Source organism: Glycine soja, chromosome 16, assembly GCF_004193775.1.
Source record: "Glycine soja cultivar W05 chromosome 16, ASM419377v2, whole genome shotgun sequence".
NCBI classification, from domain to species: Eukaryota; Viridiplantae; Streptophyta; class Magnoliopsida; order Fabales; family Fabaceae; genus Glycine; species Glycine soja.
In genome coordinates this window covers 26,755,140-26,775,402 of record NC_041017.1, presented here as the reverse complement: position 1 = coordinate 26,775,402, position 20,263 = coordinate 26,755,140, and the positions used below count along the sequence as shown (strand labels likewise).

The 20,263-nt window shown below is 35.0% G+C and overlaps 1 pseudogene; it reads left to right on the top strand.

Annotated features, from left to right (window-relative positions):
* Nucleotides 1-10,829, top strand: LOC114389909 (annotated as a pseudogene).
* Nucleotides 10,830-20,263: the final 9,434 nt, after the last annotated feature.

Sequence of the window (20,263 nt, the reverse complement as noted above, 5' to 3'; positions counted from 1 at the left end):
ATGAGGACTGATTGTGCAATCTTTAAGAGAAAGATAGAGAAGTCTGAAAAGAAGACTATTGGAGATAAGAAGGCAAAGAAGGCCTATATCACATGGGATGATAACAACTTAGAATCGTTTGATGATACTGAAAAAGAAATGGTTAATCTATGTCTAATGGGCAAAGATTATGAAAGCGACAAAGAGGTATCTTTGAAAAAGAAATGGTACATAGATAGCGGTTGTTCAAAGCATATGACGGGAGATTCATCAAAGTTCACACTTATCTCTCCCAAGAAAAGTGGGCATGTTACTTATGGTGATAACAACAAAGGTATAATTCTTGGAGTTGGAAAATTAGGATATTCTAGATGATATTGCAGAATCTTTAGAACAAATGCATATTTATGGAGAAGATTCTAAAGGAGAAGGGAAAGGAAGCAATGAAGATTTATGTAATCCTACCCCGCAAGGGCATTGGATAGAAGACTCCAAGTAGATTGGGCTAGAGATCCAAGGGAAGGCCCTAGGGTTCTCATGAGCCTTAGGGTAGATTTCGAGCCCATGGGCTAAGTATGAGCCCGCTTATCTTTGTAAATATTAGAATAGGTTTTTCCTTCGTTTGGGCCTTGTATTTTGGCTATTCTAGTAGTATAGGGTTTTAGCCTTGTATTTCGGGGCATTTTGAGTAGTCTTTGTAGTAGGGACTTTTTTTGTATTTTCATGTTTTTTGGCATATGGGTGAGCTTAGCTATTATAGGGGGATGTGTAGCTAAGCTCTAGCTTCTCATCTCAAGGAGGTGAACATAGCTATTAGAGAGGTGTGTGTAGCTAAGCTTTAGCTTTTTTAGGAATCTTCTTAAGGAAGCTTCTCAAGGAGGTGAGCTTAGTTATGAGAGGGGTATGTGTAGCTATGCTCTAGCTTCTCAAGGAAGTTTTCTCAAAGAAGCTTCTCAAGGAAGTTTTCTCAAGAAAGCTTCTCAAGGAAGCTACCTAGTCTATAAATAGAAGCATGTGTAACACTTATTGTAACTTTGATGAATGAAAGTCTTATGAGACACACTTCAAAGTTCCACTTCTCTCCCTCTTTTATTCCTTCAATTTCTTGCTCCCCCCTTCTCTCTTTCTTTTCCTCCATTAAAGCATCCTTTTCAAGCTTCTTATCCAAGGCAATTCTTGGTGGTGAAGCTCCTTCTTCCTTGGCTTATTCCCTAGTGGATGGTGCCTCCCCTCTCCTCTTCTCCTTTGCCTTTCGCTACATCTCTATGGTGTAAAATCACCATTGAAGGACCTCATTGAAGCTCAAAGATCCAGCCTCCATAGAAGCTCCACAAGCAAGCTTCCATCAAAGATCCTCCAGATGAAGCCAAATCAAATGATGAACTTCCAAGAGAATGGAAAACTTCAAGAGATCATCCCCTTGACAACATTATTGGTGATATCTCAAAAGGGGTAACAACTAGTCATTCTCTTAAAGATTTATGCAATAATATGGCTTTTGTGTCTATGGTTGAACCTGAAAATATAAATGAAGCCATAATAGATGATCATTGGATAGTTGCTATGCAAGAAGAACTAAATCAGTTTGAAAGAAACAATGTGTGGGAATTTGTAGAGAAACCTAAAAACTACCTCATCATAGGAACAAAATGGGTATTTAGGAATAAGTTAGATGAACATGGCATAATCATTAGGAATAAGGCTAGATTAGTTGCAAAAGGATACAATCAAGAAGAAGGTATAGATTATGAAGAAACATATGCTCCAGTTGCAAGATTAGAAGCCATTAGAATGCTTTTAGCCTATGCAACTATAATGAATTTTAAGCTTTATCAAATGGATGTTAAAAGTGCTTTTCTAAATGGCTTAATTCAAGAAGAAGTATATGTTGAACAACCTCCAGGTTTTGAAATATCAGATAAGCCAAATCATGTTTATAGATTGAAAAAGGCTTTATATGGTTTGAAACAAGCCCCTAGGGCATGGTATGAACGTCTAAGCAAATTTCTTTTAGAGAAAGATTTTTCTAGAGGAAAAGTGGATACCACACTGTTCATAAAGAGAAAACATGATGATATTCTGTTAGTTCAAATATATGTTGATGATATAATCTTTGGATCCACTAAGGATTCACTGTGCAAGGAGTTCTCTCTTGATATGCAAAGCGAATTTGAGATGTCAATGATGGGAGAACTAAATTACTTCCTGGGGTTACAAATCAAGCAAGCTAAATAAGGTATATTTGTCAACCAAGCAAAATACTGCAAAGAATTTATCAAAAGATTTGATATGGAAAATGCAAGGCACATGGCTACACCTATGAGTAGTGGCTGTTATTTAGATAAAGATGAATCCGGTCAGTCTATAGACATGAAACAATATCGAGGTATGATTGGATCTCTTCTCTATTTATCTGTTAGTATACCAGATATCATGTTTAGTGTATGCATGTGTGCTAGGTTCCAATCCAACCCCAAACAATCACATTTGAGTGCAGTAAAAAGGATCATAAGATACCTAGTAGGAACAATCAATTTAGGATTATGGTATCCTAACAACTCAACTTGTAACTTAATAGGATACTCTGATTCTGACTTTGCCGAATCCAAAACTGATAGAAAAGAGCACAAGTGGGACATGTCAATTTATTGGATCTGCTCTTGTATCATGGCATAGTAAGAAACAAAATAGTGTTGCTTTATCTACTGCTGAAGCGAAATATATTTCTGCTGGCAGTTGTTGTGCCCAAATTTTATGGATGAAGCAACAACTATCTGACTATGGAATCCTTCTTGATCATATACCAATTAGGTGTGACAATACCAGTGCAATCAATCTATCCAAAAATCCAGTTCAACATTCTAGAACCAAACATATAGAAATTAGGCATCATTTCATAAGAGATCATGTTTTGAAGGGAGATTGTGTGTTAGAGTTTGTTGATACAAAGAATCAGCTTGCTGATATTTTCACAAAACCTCTCCCCAAGGAAACATTATTTGCCATTAGAAGAGAATTAGGTATCTTAGATATTAGTGATTTGGATAACTAATGATTAATTGGTTGATTGAAATATTAATATTTCATGATTGATTGATTTTTTGATTCTATGATGTTGATTATGTTTGATTGGTGTGTGTTAATTGTGTGATTAATACTTGTTTGGTTGAAATAAAATAAGTATTAGTATTGATAATTTATATAGATAGATGTTTTTAGCATAGAAATAGATATTCTTTGATGAAACAACCTAGATATTGTTCTAGTAATCGATTACCATCACGTGTAATCGATTACACAAGAACATATAGCCTGTAATTGATTACAGTAGCCTGTAATCGATTACCAGAAGGCTAAATGCTCATGTAATCAATTACTAAACCTTGTAATCGATTACATAACGTCATCTTCTATAAATACTCACGTAAACCAGTCACGCTGCGCAGCCAAACTCCTCTCGACGTGTCTCTTCTTCCCTAATCTTCAAACCTTCATATCTGCCTCAATTCTTAACCAAATCACGTCCCACAAAGCCCAATCTTCATCATTTTCACTGCTCTTTCAATTCCACCGATTGAAATTCATTAAAACTTCATCAAATGGCAGAATCATTGAAGAAGCGAAAGGGAACATCCTCTACCACCGTTGCTGCTGGCCATTGCCGCCATGGACCATCTGAAGCACCCACAACACCAATTTATCCTTCCTTATCATCTTCACGATCATCTACTTTATCTTCTTCAGATGATCAATGTCTATGGTACAACTCTCAATTTTCTTCTAGGATCATCTTAGACCCTAAGTACCTAGACACAAATTTCTTTAATGATGAGACATTTGACTGTTATCAAGTGTTTCAAAACTCTGGATTGGTTGATTTTATGTCCTTAAAATTGCCTTACTATCCTGAACTTGTTAAAGTTTTTTATAGCAATTTAAAAATTCAGGATGGTATTATTTCTTCTGAGGTGCATGGTATTTCTATGATCATTGATCAATCTCTATTCTTTTCATTGACTAAGTTACCAAGTCAAGGTGCACCTTTTGAGGGCACCATTGTTGATGACTGGAAATTCGACTATTCTAGTCATGATGCTCGCCATATGGTTTGTAATGACCAGGCTGAAATGACCGGTAGATTGCTAGCCGGATCATTAACCTTTGATTATCGCATCATGCACTATATTATCGTTAGAATTTTGCTTCCCCATTCTTCTAATTTGGTTCAAGCCTCTGAGGAGGACTTGATTTTGATGTGGGCTTTCCTTACCAGTCGTCAGATCGACTCAGCTCACTTGGTTAGGTACCGAATGCATAAGGCATTACGGTCCAATGTACCTCTTCCATATCCTCAATTGGTCACCCTTTTTCTCTGTCATTTTCAAATTCCTCTTGATGATGGACCTTTTGTTCAAGTCAAGCGATCCTTTGCTATAGGTGTTGGTGCAGTCACTTCATTTGGTTATCGTAAGGATCATAATGGTCAATGGCTGTAGAAGGATGTGCTACCTCCGCAAGACGAGCGTACTCCCTCTCCTCCTCCTCAGCGAGATGATTCCTCAGCCCTTATGACTGAAGTTCTTTCAGAGTTACGGGGCCTCCACACCTATGTTGGTGAACGATTCGATTCCTTGGATAGTCGCTTTGAAGGCATGGATACCCGCATCACCCAACTTGAAGAGGATGTGACTTATCTTCGTCGGTGCCAAATGTGTGGGACATCTCAACATGGCATATACCCAAAAGGTGATTTCTCGCCATAGGGGTGACAAATGTGTGGAAGAGGTGTTGGATGGTTCAGTGAGAATTTTGGATATGTGTGGCCTCACAAAAGACACTATTTTACAAATTAAGGAAAATGTTCAAGCCCTACACTCTGGTCTTCGAAGAAGCAAAGGACACTTAAGCGTTGAAACAAGTGTGGCTAAGTACAAATTGTCACCAAGAAGATGAAGAAGAATGCCATTAAGTTGATCACATCTTTGAAGCAAATGGATGCTAAATTTGGGGTGTCCACACTTTTGGATCTTGATCACCACTTTGCTGTTGTGATTAGAGTACTTAGGGAAGTCATTCTAATCAATTTGTCAGTCTTCCAATTTATTTTGTCATTCTTGACCATGGCTTCATCAAATTCAAAGTCAACCAAATGGTTGCTGGTGGCAAAATTGACGCAGAAGGGGGTAAAACCATGTGAAGGCACTAATGTTGAGACACTACTAGAATTTATACATTTAGCATCGCATAGTTAACATTGGTTATTGAAAAAATCGATGTTATTAACATGATATCGTTAACATCGATTTTTTATAAAACCGATGTTAATCAGGTTAACATAAGTTTTCTTTAAAAAACCAATGTTGATATACAAACCGATGTTGGAGCATCCTCCGTTGGAGTCCAACATCAACGCAAGGTACGTGTTTTACTTCTTTTCTCATTTTTGTGAGATTTTGCAAACCCTTTTCACCTAAGTGCTCTGTCTCATCTCTGTCGTTCACGGGTGGCACCATGATAGGGACTATTGTTCGTGTTCCACAAACCCTTTTCACCTGAGTGCTCGTGGCCAGTCTCGCTCCCACTCACGGCTAGCCTTGCTCTAGGTGGCCACTCTCGAAAGGTTAGTGTTCGTTTTCAATCTAGATGCATGTTATGTTCATTGTGGTCCTATCTTTTGCTTGCTTAGTTGTAGAATGGATGGCTTAAATGTCTTTGAAATTGTTTTTGTAAGCATGTAGGTGTGACAAGCTGTTTTCAAGAATTCATTAAGTAGAACATGACACTGGTTTTTCTATTACTCGCACTGTCCACTGCTCTTCCTCTGGCTTTTATTTTTGTTCTCTGCATTTTATTAGCTATGATTGATCTGTTGTAAGTTGTAACCAATAGTTTACATCTTTCTTCTTCATTAGAAAAGAGAAAGAAAAGAAAGATGTATTTTTTTGCTCATTTGGTTCTTATATGTGTAATGAACACACTATCTGTTTGAACATGTTCTTTTTTTTAATGAATATTGATGTGTAAATATGCAGTTCCTCAAGTGAAATGGTTATATAAAATTCTGAGTTTTTGACACTTCCCTTAATGATTTTACTATAAATTGCTGCATGCATGACATTAAATGGTAGCAACCTATTTTTCTTAAGAGCTATGCTCAAAGGTACTTCGCGAAGGGTAATATTCACACGGGCATTGGTATTGTAAACTAGTATGATTTGCTGAGTTCTTCATTGCAACTTTCTTTGTGTGTATATACTATCACTGTGTTACTTTTTTTCCTTTAGGTCATAACTTACGCTCCTTTGAATGTACTGTTCTCACTGGTGCTTCCACTTTCATAATTGAAATCCTGGATAAATGGACTATAGGAGTCTTACGTAAAACCCCAACATCTAGGATTGGTATTGAAAGATAATGTGATTTGTTGAGTTCTTGATTGCTACTTGCTTTGTTTTTATACTGTTACTTTGTGCTGCTTTTCTTTTCTTATTTTTCCCTTTTCCCCGTCATAACTTACCCTTCTTCAAATATTACTGTTAAATCCTATCTTTCCTCCTCCATAATTGAAATCCTAATCGAGTGAGTTTCTCCCATGCACTTCATGCTAAATAATATTCGTGAAGCTTTAGTTTTTAACCGTGTTGAATGGTGTTGTGTGACCCATATAGGATACGTCACCTAGTAGGATGAAGCTTTTTGTTGTTGTTGTTGTATGATCAAATACTATATATCATTACAAGGTCCCAATTAGTAGGTTTTAGGAACTGGGGTATGTTATACGTGAATAAATATGTTCTATTGTAAGTAAAAAAATTCTTCATGTGCATGTGGGAGACTAATAATTATTAGGTACGTTGGCAGTGTAAATTTGAATTTGAAGGTATGAAGAAAATAAAGAATTAATTATTCAAACACATGTAGGGGCAGGATTTCTCATATCCACCTTTTTTGGTTCTTAGGTTTCGACAATTGTATGGGTCCAAAAGAAGAAGGAATTGATTACTATTTAACTCCTTTAATACATGACAGATAGACCAGTGGTCCACATCAATCCTGCGACTGGCAAGGCCGACAGTCCCTAAAAGAAGAAATTATGAACATATTTGGGGATTGTCGCCCGTGATAAGGTCGCCGTGACATACGAGACCTGGAAGGAAGTCCCTGTTGCTCAGAAGGATTTGATATGGGAGGATATTCAAGTATGTTAGTTTTCTTCTTTGATTTTCTTTAGTAGACAAAATTTATAATTTACTAAAAATAAAACCTAATTTATTGTTTGTCAGGCGAAATTTGAAATCCCTGAAGCTTCTGGCAGTAGGACAAAGAAGAAAGTTCTTCTGACGGTGGGCGAGCATTCGAGGCAGTTTTAATATGATTTGACCAGGAAATGGACACTTGCAGCCGACAAGGATGGTATGGACGACACTGTCTGTGAAAAATACGGCATTAGCAAGGAGAAATGGGTCCAGTTTTGTTAGACCCGCCGAGATCCCTCATGGGAGGTATGTACTTTCTAATTTGAATTTTTTCCACTAAAAATTCAGTTCTTATAATAGATTGTAGAAATCATTTTCATTAATGTTTAAATTTTACAGGATGTGCGGAAAAAAGCACAGGCCATCCAGAAGCAAAACACCGCCCCCCACATGTTGTCTTGTGGGGGTTATGATTATTTAGAACAGAAGCTGATGGATGAGAAGACAAAGAAAAAACTAGAGGAAGTTGCTCAGTCTGGAAGCACTGAGGGCGTCATTAACCCTCCATCTCCCATCAGACGACACGTGAAGTGGAAGATGACTCGCACCAAGAAAACTGGGCAACTGACGTCTGTGGCCGCAAAGGAAATCGCTAAGAAGATTGTAAGTCAAATGTAAATTAAGAATTGTAATTATGTTTGTTTATTCTGTGAATGCCTTGGACAAATATATGTGTTTTGTACAGGATTCTTTAGAGGAGCAGGCGTCACAGGGCTCATTTGTTCCCCATGGACGTCAGGATGTCCTAACTGCTACCATTGGGCGACTAGAACACCCTAGTCGTGTGCGTGCTGCTGGAGCTGGTGTCACCATCAAGCAATACTTCGGCTCGGCTCCATGAAGCTCCCGCAGTTCCTCCTCCATCCTTCCCGAAGAACTTGTGTAGCTCACTCAACAAATCAGGGACCAGCTGGAGGAGTTGATCATAGAAAAAGTGACTTGGCAACTGATGGCATCCTTTAGCCAGATGCAGTCCTAACTTCAGTCACAGATACAATCACAGGGACTTGCACTGCCTCTGGAGCCTAAGGTTGGTCCTTCAGCTACTCGTGTTAGCACAAAGGGGAGTTGCGTTGATCCCTCACCGATCGATCCAGAGACAGGTGACTCAGACAAATGCGGGTTGTACATCGAAGAAAATCATTCCCGCTTGGTTGCCCTAGGAAGAGTTTATGAGGGATCCACAGCTGTTCACAACATCCCTTTGTTGCATGGCCAGGTGAAGGTTGGTGTTGATGAGGTTAAAGATGCAGAGGCTCCTATTCCTGTACCCACTGATGAGGTTCAACTAGTGGGGCAGACACTAAACACCTTCATTGCTTGGCCAACACATCTCGTGAAGCGTGTATTAGAACATGTATTTTACTCTAATTATATGCTTCTTTTTTTCAATTGATTTGTTCACTGTAATTAAATTATGTTATTTCACCATGTTTGATAAACAGGTAGTTGTGTCTCCAGCAAAGCCTCCAAATAGGCCGGATCCTGAGGTCGATGATCCCCTGTATCTGATGACATTGACCATCCCACAGCTTTTCTTGAAGCATCTGTAGGTTATGTGGGATGCTACTGTGTTCGGGGTGTTTAATCCAGACTTCCCATTGTACATCAAGCACGAAGATCTCTCTGAAATTGCACACGATGGTCAATGTCTTAGCATATCTGTTATACAGTTGTGGATTCTGTAAGTCAATTTAGATTATTGTTAATTACCTAAGTTTTTGTTTTAAATTCATACATAATTAACTTTGTCTTAACAACAACAGGCATCTGACTGAGACAAGTATGCGAGTGGGGAATTCCGATGTGTATGGATTCCTCGAGCCACAGTCCATTCAGAGATTTGGGCAATTGCAGTTTGAATCGAAAAGTTACATCAAGAGTTAGATGCAGACTTCAAAACGCAATGTCTACCTTGGAGCCTACCTGAATGGATAAGTCAAACAAAATAACTAAATTTAAATAATGTATAATACTACAATAACCCATATTCGTCTCCACTGTAGCGGGCACTGGCAAATGGTCGTCATTCTGCCTAAGGAAAACCTTGTTGTCTGGTTTTGTTCCTTGCATAACAGGCCAGACAACTACCTTAAGGGAATAATTGATAGGTCAATATTGTTTTCAATACATTTGCATTAGCATAACTGGACAACATCAATATTTTAATGTTCCTCGTATTCAACAGTGCTTTGAAAGGACTTGATGATACTCCACAACCTAAATCCAAGGCTGGTGCTAGGTGGATTGTTGTTAAGGTACGCAATTTAAATAAAACTTCTACTTATATATACTGCTTATGTGTGTGTACACTAATTGTAGTTAACGTTTAATTAATATCCAATTTTCATTATGTATTTAGTGTAATAGACAAAAAGGAAGCACTGAGTGCGGCTATTACGTCATGCACTGGATGTCCACGATAATCTTAGGAACTTTCAGGAATAATTGGGAAACAATAATTATTTATTTCAAACAAGGTTTATTTTCTTGTCATTGGTATTACATTATTAACCTATGTTTTATTTGATCATGCAGTATTTTAACGACGTTAAACCATTGGAAGCAGAGAGATTGAAGGCACTTCGCATCCAGTAGGCACAATTTTATCTCAAAGTTAGAAATCAAAGTTAGGATGCTAGGGAACTTAGGATGTTAGGGAACCATTTCATTTTAGGTTACTTAATTAATTTACTACCTTGTTTTACATTTTTGTCAATTGCTATGTCATTTGAACATTGAATATTCTTTATTGATAGTTATTAATAAATCAGTTATTCATAGTTATCAATTGATAGTTTACTATAGCTTGTATTTAAAAAAAAAACTAAAAACAACGTCGTTTTTTTTTTACAAAAACCGATATTAATATACACAAACAATATCGGTTTCTGAAAAAAACCGATGTTAACATACAACTTAACATCGGTTCCTCAAAAAACCGATGTTGTTTGTGTATATTAACATCGGTTTTTGTAAAAAACTGATGTTAATATCCAAAACGTTAACATCGATTTTTTTTATAAAAATCGATGTTAACTTATAGATTAACATTAGCTTTTGTTTAAAAACCGATGTTAACCTATAAAAATTTAACATCGGTTTTGTATAAAAATCGATGTTAACGTTTCTAACTTAACATCGAGTTTTATAGAAAACCGATGTTAATATATGAGTTAACATTGGTTTTTACACAAAACCGATGTTAATCTATAAGTTAACATCGGTTTTGTATAAAAACTGATGTCAACTGTCAACATTCATACATTTGTTTTGTGTAATTCTTATTATATAACATCGATTATTTAGATAACTGATGTTGTAAATTTTACAAAACCAATGTTAATGATAATACTTTCAACATCGGTTATATATCAATGTAGAAAGTCATAAATAACCGATGTAAACAGTTTATTTTCTAATAATGAGATACATTGTGTGAAAGCAAGCACCCTACTAAATGAAGGCACAAATGATGACAAGTTTCAGGTGGCACATGAAAGATTGGAGGCTTTGGAGAATGCCATTGAAAGTGTTGAGAATGGTTTGGAGAGTGTGTTTAGGCTTTTGATTAAGACTAGAGCTTCCTTCTGAACATAATATCTTAGTAAAGTATTTTCAATAGCAATTTTTCTCCAAATCTTGCAAATTGCAATGCATCCAAATTTTAGGGACCTGAAAATATTTACTAACGATTTGTAGTACAATTCAAGAGTAATAAATACATTGAAATGTAAAGAAAATGTTCATTTCCTTTATTGCTTTTTACTTAATGTATGTTTAGCATTACCTAAAAATTCGCTTAGGATTAAATACTTTATAAGTGGTGGTTATATTTAATGTTATTATTTATAATTTATTGTTTTGTAAATGGTGTTGATAATAAATTAAGAATATAAAAAAATTTAATATTAAATAAGTATAAAAATTAGTCAATATTTCTTATAAATGGGATCAAAAGAAAAGCACCAATTTATTTTTTCTACGTAGAACTAGAGGTAGTATTATTTTAAATTTAAGGAGGTTTTTAATCAAACAAAAGCTCATATATTTTAAACCCTCTATTTTGGGTAGTGTGAGTATAAGTTAAAACAAAATTAGTGTTTCTTTGTTCCTTATTTAAGTCTCTCTTTGGGGAGAGTTTCAGTTAACCAAGGCTTGTATATGTCTATTCCAATCGTCGTCAGTCAGCTCCCTTGGCATCGTTTGAAACTTTTTCATTCAGTGATGTCATCCTCAATGTCACATTTGGCAGGCTCAACTACTCATTGAACCATTAAAACTGGCTACCATCAAATCCCAAATTATTTCCCTCATCTTGAATCTCCCGTCTAAGCTCACTGTTCCAAATTGCCTTGTCGGGATAAAATGACATATATAGTTGAGGTTGAACGAAAAGAAGAAAAGAACAGAGTAATAAAAAATTATGGGGCAAATTACCCAATTTGGGGCACTTTTATAAACTATTTCCCCATATGAGATCGTTTGCAAAGATTTTCCGCTATGGGTCTCTTTTATACATTAATTGCATGCATGCACCAAGCAAACCGCCAGTGGAACTGGCGAGTTTGCTGTTTGCGAAGGAGTCGCCAGTGGTAATGGCGATATCGCCATGCAGGGGGAATCGCCAGTCAAACTGGCGAGTTCCAACAGGTACGTGCAGCAGGCTCAGCAGGGCTAGGTGCAGGTTCAGCAGGAGGCCATGCAGGAGGGTGCAGGTTCAGCGTCAGGCCATGCAGGAGGGAATCGCTATCCCTATTGGAGGTTTGCTTTGGGTGAGGGAATCGCCAGCCTAGCTGGGTGCAGGTTCAGTAGGAGGCCATGCAGGAGGGTGCAGGTTCAGCGTCAGGCCATGCAGGAGGGAATCGCCATCCCTATTGGCAGTTTGCTTTGGGTGAGGGAATCGCTAGCCTGGCTGGCGGTTTGTGGGCAGAGTGGACTCGCCAATTGCACTGGCGAGTTGCTTTAATTCAAAATTCTGGCGTTATAAAAGAAGAAGCTCCATGACTCCACAACTGCGTTCCTTGCATTGCTTTCTTCTTCTTCATATGTTCCTCCACTACATTGTGTTCTTCTTTTTTTGTTCCTATTAGGTGCTTTTTCTTTTTGGTAAGTATTTTTTAATGGTGACTTTAAATATTTGTTGTGCTATGTATGTGTGTGTGTGTGTTAACTTAATTTTAGTTGATATATGAAAATTATTTACGTTAGGTTTGTTTATGCTCTCTGTAGGACAGTGCTTCCTTCCTCTTCCTATTACGTGGTTTCTCTATTCTTGGTAAGTGTTTTTTAACTTGATAACTTTAGTTGATATATTAATATTATTTTATTTAGGTTTTTTAAATTGTATGTTATTAGTTGTGTTATATATATATATATGCTAGGTTAGTTTTAGTTAATTTGATAATATTATTTTCTTTAAATTTTGTAAATTAGTATGATATTAATTGTTTTATATATATGCTACGGTTTGTTGATGTTAGGTGGTACTTTTAAATTTTAAGTAGTACGTTGAAATATTAATATTATTTGTGTTATATGTATATGTTAAAATTTTAGTTGGTATTTATTATTTGTACGTTAGTTTTAGTTGATTTATTAATATGATTTTGTTAAGATTTTTTAAATTTGTATGTTATTATTTGTGATATATATATATATATATATATATATATATATATATATATATATATATATGTTTACGTTAATTTTAGTTGTTATATTATTATTATTTGGTTTAGATTTATTAGGTTTGTATGATATTATTTGTATTATATATATGGTATTTTAGGTTTAGTTAGAATGTGAATATTATTCAGTTTACTTATTTATAGTTTTTATTGAAATATATGATACTTCATTAATTTTATATATACATTGTTTAAATTTTTTATTCCATAGTAATTTTTTGCTTTATTTTAATTTTTTTGGGTATAATATATGTTATTTAATTTAAATTTTATTGATTGGAAAAACAATTTGATCATTTACTTAAATTTATGTAGGTATTTTAATATTTGATTTTGTTATTTGTAGAGTATTTTAGTTGGTAAATTAAGTTTTGTTGTGTTAAATTTATGTATGTGTTTTATTTTTTTATTTTGTTATGTACGTATCTTAATTTGGTCATTTATTTAAATTTATGTTGATATTTTAATTTTTAATTTTGTTATTTGTAGAGTATTTTAGTTAGTATTTTAAGTTTTGTTGTGTTAAATTTATGTATGTGTTTTAATTTTTAATTTTGTTATGTATTTTAATTTGGTCATTTATTTAAATTTATGTAGGTATTTAATTTTTAATTTTATTATTTGTAGAGTATTTTAGTTAGTATTTTAAGTTTTGTTGTGTTAAATTTATGTACATGTTTTAATTTTTAATTTTGTTATGTATTTTAATTTGGTCATTTATTTAAATTTATGTAGGTATTTAATTTTTAATTTTGTTATTTGTAGAGTATTTTAGTTAATACTTTAAGTTTTGTTGTGTTAAATTTATGTGCGTGTTTTAATTTTTAATTTTGTTATGTATTTTAATTTGGTCATTTATTTAAATTTATGTAGGTATTTAATTTTTAATTTTGTTATTTGTAGAGTATTTTAGTTAGTATTTTAAGTTTTATTGTGTTAAATTTATGTACGTGTTTTAATTTTTAATTTTGTTATGTATTTTAATTTGGTCATTTATTTAAATTTATGTAGGTATTTAATTTTTAATTTTGTTATTTGTAGAGTATTTTAATTAGTATTTTAATTTTTGTTGTGTTAAATTTATGTATGTGTTTTAATTTTTAATTTTGTTATGTATTTTAATTTGATCATTTATTTAAATTTATGTTGGAATTTAATTTTTAATTTTGTTATTTGTAGAGTATTTTAGTTAGTATTTTAAGTTTTGTTGTGTTAAATTTATATACGTGTTTTAATTTTTAATTTTGTTATGTATTTTAATTTGGTCATTTATTTAAATTTATGTTGGTATTTAATTTTTAATTTTGTTATTTGTAGAGTATTTTAATTAGTATTTTAATTTTTGTTGTGTTAAACTTATGTATGTGTTTTAATTTTTAATTTTGTTATGTATTTTAATTTGGTCATCTATTTAAATTTATGTTGGTATTTAATTTTTAATTTTGTTATTTGTAGAGTATTTTAGTTAGTATTTTAAGTTTTGTTGTGTTAAATTTATGTACGTGTTTTAATTTTTAATTTTGTTATGTATTTTAATTTGGTCATTTATTTAAATTTATGTAGGTATTGTCGTGTTATATATATATATATATATATATATATATATATATATATATATATATATATATATTGTTATTTGTTCAAATTGATGTATTTTGTTATTTATCCAGATTTTAATTATGTGATATGTATATTTAATTGATTTTTTGTAAGTGTAGTTAATTTTTTTAATGTAAAATTTTTGTTGTCAATTTTTTGTATTATATTTTATTTTACAGTATCAATGGCATTCTCGTCGTCATGCTCATCTAGTATACAAATTAACCGTGCATTCTTATTTATATAGAGAGATGTGCAGTGCCACCGATTACAAAATTAAATTAATCGGAGGTATGTGCATCTTAATCCAAATGTAGGCATGAGAACGATGCACGACTTTGGCTCCAAAGATGACTCCTCCCGTAATAGAAAATAAACCACTCGGACAAAGGTTAGTTGTTTTAAAAATAAGATTTCATTTAAAAATAATTAATAATGTAACGCGTCACTACTAATTATTTCATATTTTTTTTGTAAGTGGTTGCGATGTGGAAACCAGCATATTAGCAATGATGATCTGTCGTTGCAAATTGGATATCATAAAACGACATGAGGTAAGAAGATCGTTATGTATTCGTTAAATAATAAATAAAATGTCATGTTTAAGTGAAAATTAACAACTGTGTTATTGTATGCAGTTTCTGTGGGAGCCTTACACAACAACTGTTATGTCGGCGTTGCCTCAAATTTGTTTGGTTGGTAGTGTAGCGTGGTGCGCAGTGGTGCCACTCATTTGTTTCCATGTTGTTGAGTGGCACCAACCCGATAGAGTGTTGCGGCAATTTGGAATGCAACAACCTATTCCCGAGTGTCCTTCGCAACCACTGAATATCCATGGGCTAACGCTGAAAGGCAAACAAGATGAAAATTGGTTCCAGCTATTGGCCCCAATGATCAATCAATGGAACAATCAAGCTGAGTTTAGGGTCGACGTTTATCCTCGACAGGAGGACCTATTGAGTTTTAACTCCGATTACATGGTCTGGTATAGGCGAAAAACAAAAATGTTTGTCGACCCAAAGAATGCAAACACAGCTACATTGGTATTTATTTCTTTTATAATATTTAACTTCAATTTAATTTTTAAAGCATCAACATTAATTTCCTGAACCTAATTATTGCAGGCTGAAGTTGCGGAGACATTACAATATATGGTGTCACCACAAGAGAGGAACACATGGACAGTTGATGATCTCGTGCCTTATATGGAGAAGATAACGATTTTATCCGAAGAGCAAGAGAGGATCACTGAGCCTGTGGCACATGGTCCAGCATCAGAGCGTCGATTTCCACCACAACAGTTTCACATGCTTCAGTCAAGTGTTGAAACTCGGGGTTTTGACAGACGAAGGGAGGTTGTTGAATCGGAAGAATTTTCCCAACAAATGGAGCAGCATGGCCATGGAATGTATTACACGCCACCAACATTTTATAAGTATACTTCACTGATGTATCAGTATCCTTTCGAAGGTCATGACACTGATATGTCTGCAAGCGAACATTCGTTTGGTGGTGTTGCGAAAACACATCCTCATTTTTTATGGCCGACTAGGACCCCTTCACAGCAACATGATGCCCCAATGGCAACACCTAACGCCCCATTAGCTCCGCAATGGAATATACCCGGAGCAATACCTGATATGGGTGACTTATTAGGTGTTGATTTGCGTCACGAGTTCTCTGCTGAGGCTGAACAAGTAGAAGCGGGGAGACAGCACGATAGAAGAAATCCTGATCGTCAAGCCCGAAGATGGGATTGATCATGTGGCACTTCTTCACGGCATCACGGACACCATAATGAATGATTTTGATGTCTCTGTTTAAATTTGTTGTCGTATGTTTGTAATTTGAATTCGACACTTAATTTATCGTATCTCATTTGTTAAGCCTTACTAATGGATACAATTTATGTCGCGCATCAAACTAGAATAATAAATAAAGTTTTTTTAAAAAACTAAACTAGACAAATGAAAATAAGTAATGGTACTAACTAATGGCGAACACCAATTTATCGTATCTCATTTATTTAGGGTTATGGTTTATGGTTAGGGTTTAGGGTTATGGTGTAGGGTTTCCGATTTAGGGTTATGATTTAGGGTATAGGGTTTGAGGTTTAGGGTTTATGGTTTACGGTTTAGGGTTTATGGTTTAGGATTTAGGGTTTATGGTTTAGGGTTTAGGGTTTAGGGTTTAAGGTTTGAGGTTTAGGGTTTATGGTTTTGTGTTTAGGGTTTACAGTTTCAGGTTTAGGGTTTGAGGTTTACGCTTTAGGGTTTAGGGTTTATGGTTTAGGGTATATGGTTTGAGGTTTAGTGTTTAGGGTTTATGGTTTAGGATTTAGGGTTTATGATTTAGGTTTTAGGGTTTATGGTGTAGGGTTTTAGGTTTAGGGTTTAGGGTTTAGGGTTTGAGGTGTAGAGTTTAGGGTGAAACTACAAAAGGCATTAAGAGACTGCTACATTCGAAAATAAGTAATGTTAAAGATATAACTAAACTACACAAACCAAAATATGTAATGTTTCTAACTAACGATTTCATTGAAGACCACAAAGTTAATACATTGAAGACAACTTCAACCAATACAAGTCACTCGTGTGGCATACATAAATCAATTAAATAAGCAACTCGCATGGTCAGATTGCATTAGACATCAACACCTGTTGTGCCCTTCTACTCCACATCTACTACATTTTTGTCGGTGCTCAGATGGTTCGAGCCAATCCATCTCATTCCTTATCCTTGTTGATTTTGGCCGACCTTTCACACGAATTGTAGTTGGGTCAGTGATTAGTGTCCATGCGTCATCAGAAGGAGGAATAGCCGCTTCATTCCCAAGAGGCCACCATTGTGCGGAGTAAGCTTTTAAGATGTGCTTATTTGTGTAAACAACATCTATATATTGGTAGTAGTTCATGCTCACGTAACCACAAGCTTCAATAATGTGTGAACATGGATAGTAAAGCGCAGAATACCTTCCGCATTGACAATGATGACCATTCAAGTTAACTGCCCACTTTTGTCCACCATGTTGCGTTATAGGGTTGAAGGTCTCCTCTACTTCAAACCTTATGGAGTGGATATCATACACACGAGCGATGTGCGAACAAGCTTGTTCTTGATTTTTTCTAAGTTCTTTAACAAGCTTTGAATAATATACTTGTCCTTCATTTAACTGTCTTTGGGCTTGGTGGCCACGATCATCAAAGTACTTTCGACACCTATTGTATGTTGATTTGACCAACGCTGTTATGGGAATGTTGCGACAATCCTTCAAAACCTTACTGATACATTCTGAGAGGTTGGTTGTCATGTGACCATATCGACGTCCTTCTCTATCAAAAGCCATCGTCCATTTTTCCTTTGAAATGCGATCAATCCATGTTGCTATGGCTGGACTCAGCTGACAAAATATTTCTAAATTTTGATAAAAAAATGTGTTGGCAAGGAGTGTAGGCTGCATAAAATTAGTTATGAATAACAATTTTAAGTATATATGAAACTTAAATTAACGTGACCATCAAATATGAAATCTTACCCAATTTCTTCAACATTTCTTTTTGTTTGGCATTATTGAATTTGCGATTGAAATTGTTTGCTATGTGTCGGATGCAGTAAACATGATAACCGTGGAGAGGTTGCCAACCAAGTGCTTCGTTAGCCACAACAGACTTTATACTTGCGTGACGATCAGATATGAGACAAATACCATTTTTATCTGTGACGTGTTCACGCAAGTGTGCCAAAAACCATGACCACGTTGTCAACGTCTCACCTTTGACCACGACGAATGCTAAAGGAAGGACACCACCATTTCCATCTTGTGATGTGGCCATTAAGAGGGTCCCACGGTATTTTTCATACAAGTGTGTGCCGTCAACTTGTATGATTGGCTTACAATACTGGAAAACCTCTTTACATTGACCAAAAGTCCAAAACACTCTATGAAACCAACGGTGTTTGCGACTAACCGTATTCCCAATAATAAAATCATCATGTAGTATTTCCAGAAGAATGATTTTGCATGTGTATTAGTCACGACGACAGTTTCACATATGACTCTTCCCAATCGCCATATTCTATTGCAATGGCTTTTTGTTTCCCCAACCAAGCTTTTTTGTACGACACCTTGTACGCAAATTCACTGTTAATCCTCTCTTGAATCAAAGAAACTTTTATTGATGGATTTTCTCTGATCATGCCTGTCAATAGAATAACAAAATTTAAATGACAATTAATGCTAAAGAATAACATAATATGAACATAAAATACGTACCTACTACACAAGTGACAATTAAATATGAATCAAGCTTCTCGTGATCTTGGGTCATGGTCATATTGAGACATGTGTGTGGTCCACCCCATTGAGTGACTTTCCATGAATCAATTTTTTTAGATAAAATTGCCCTCATATAGAAAGGACAAGGACAATCTGCATTTTTATTCAAGCAACAAATGACATACTTGTTCGATTTGTTTTCAACCACTTTGAAACTTTGATGCACCTTCATCACATATTGTTTGACTGGATTCTTGACCGCATCTTTACTACCAAAATTCATGCCAACATATAATTCTTGGCCAACATTAAAACTCGATGGCATCTCCAAACCACAAATGTCCTCCTCATCAAGATGACTCCAGTTGAGATTATTATAATGCAAAGCATCATTCCAAAATGGATTTTGAATTCCTTGTACACCTATTAGTCCAAAAGAAATTCAAATCATACTTATTTAGCATTAAATACAATTGTCGTCAAATAATAAATGTATTGACGTATTTTTTTAGAGGAAATTATACCTTCTGCTGGGTGAACAATTCTTACTGGTTGAATCATGTCGGTGACTTCATCGTCTGTATCAGATATACCATCAATACTATCATCTTCGTCTAAAGACTCTTCCATGTATGAGTTAGACACAAGATAATCATCATCATCATCACCATGTAAATTGCTCACGTTTCTTGGCGGTTGCGCCTCATTATTAGATAAATTATTTCCACATGATGTAAGAGAATTTGCAGAATTAAACATAGAATCACCAGCCACATCATTTTCTATGTACAATTCCAGAACTGACATTTGATCTTGTTGTTGAAAACTTTCTATAGAACCACCAAGTGTCTCCCCTTGTACACCTTGCATCCCCACTTTGAACCAACATACTTGTACCCTTGTGATGTCATCTCCCCATAGAAATCATACTGACAACAACAGAAGGTACAAACCTCACATTTGAGAATGTTCTGATAGCACCATCATGGAGCTTCATCTTCACGCTTCCTATGCCTTCAACCTATATTTTTCCACCATTCTCTAACTTGAAATAACCAAATTCTCCACTAGTTTTCAAAGTATCAAACATTTTTCGATCTCTGCAAATATGCTTTGAGGCAACAGAATCCATCACCCCTTTTGTTTTAGCAACCTCATCATTTGTTGCCAAAAATACATCATCTTCATCTTCAACACTTTTTACTACGTTAGCTTAGGAGTTGGCGCCATTTTTGTTCATATCTCTTAATTTCTTCAAGTCCTCCTTCATTTGTTTGCACCTCACTTACACATGACCATTCTCACTGCAATAGAAACATTGTATGTACTCATATCTTGTTGCAAAAGTGGTTGTGCTTTTGATCTTCCTCTTGACCCTTCATGTCTTCTTGAATGATTGCTCCCTCACTCAGACTCCACCACAGCTATTGCATTATATTCATCATCAACATTTTCAGTTCTCA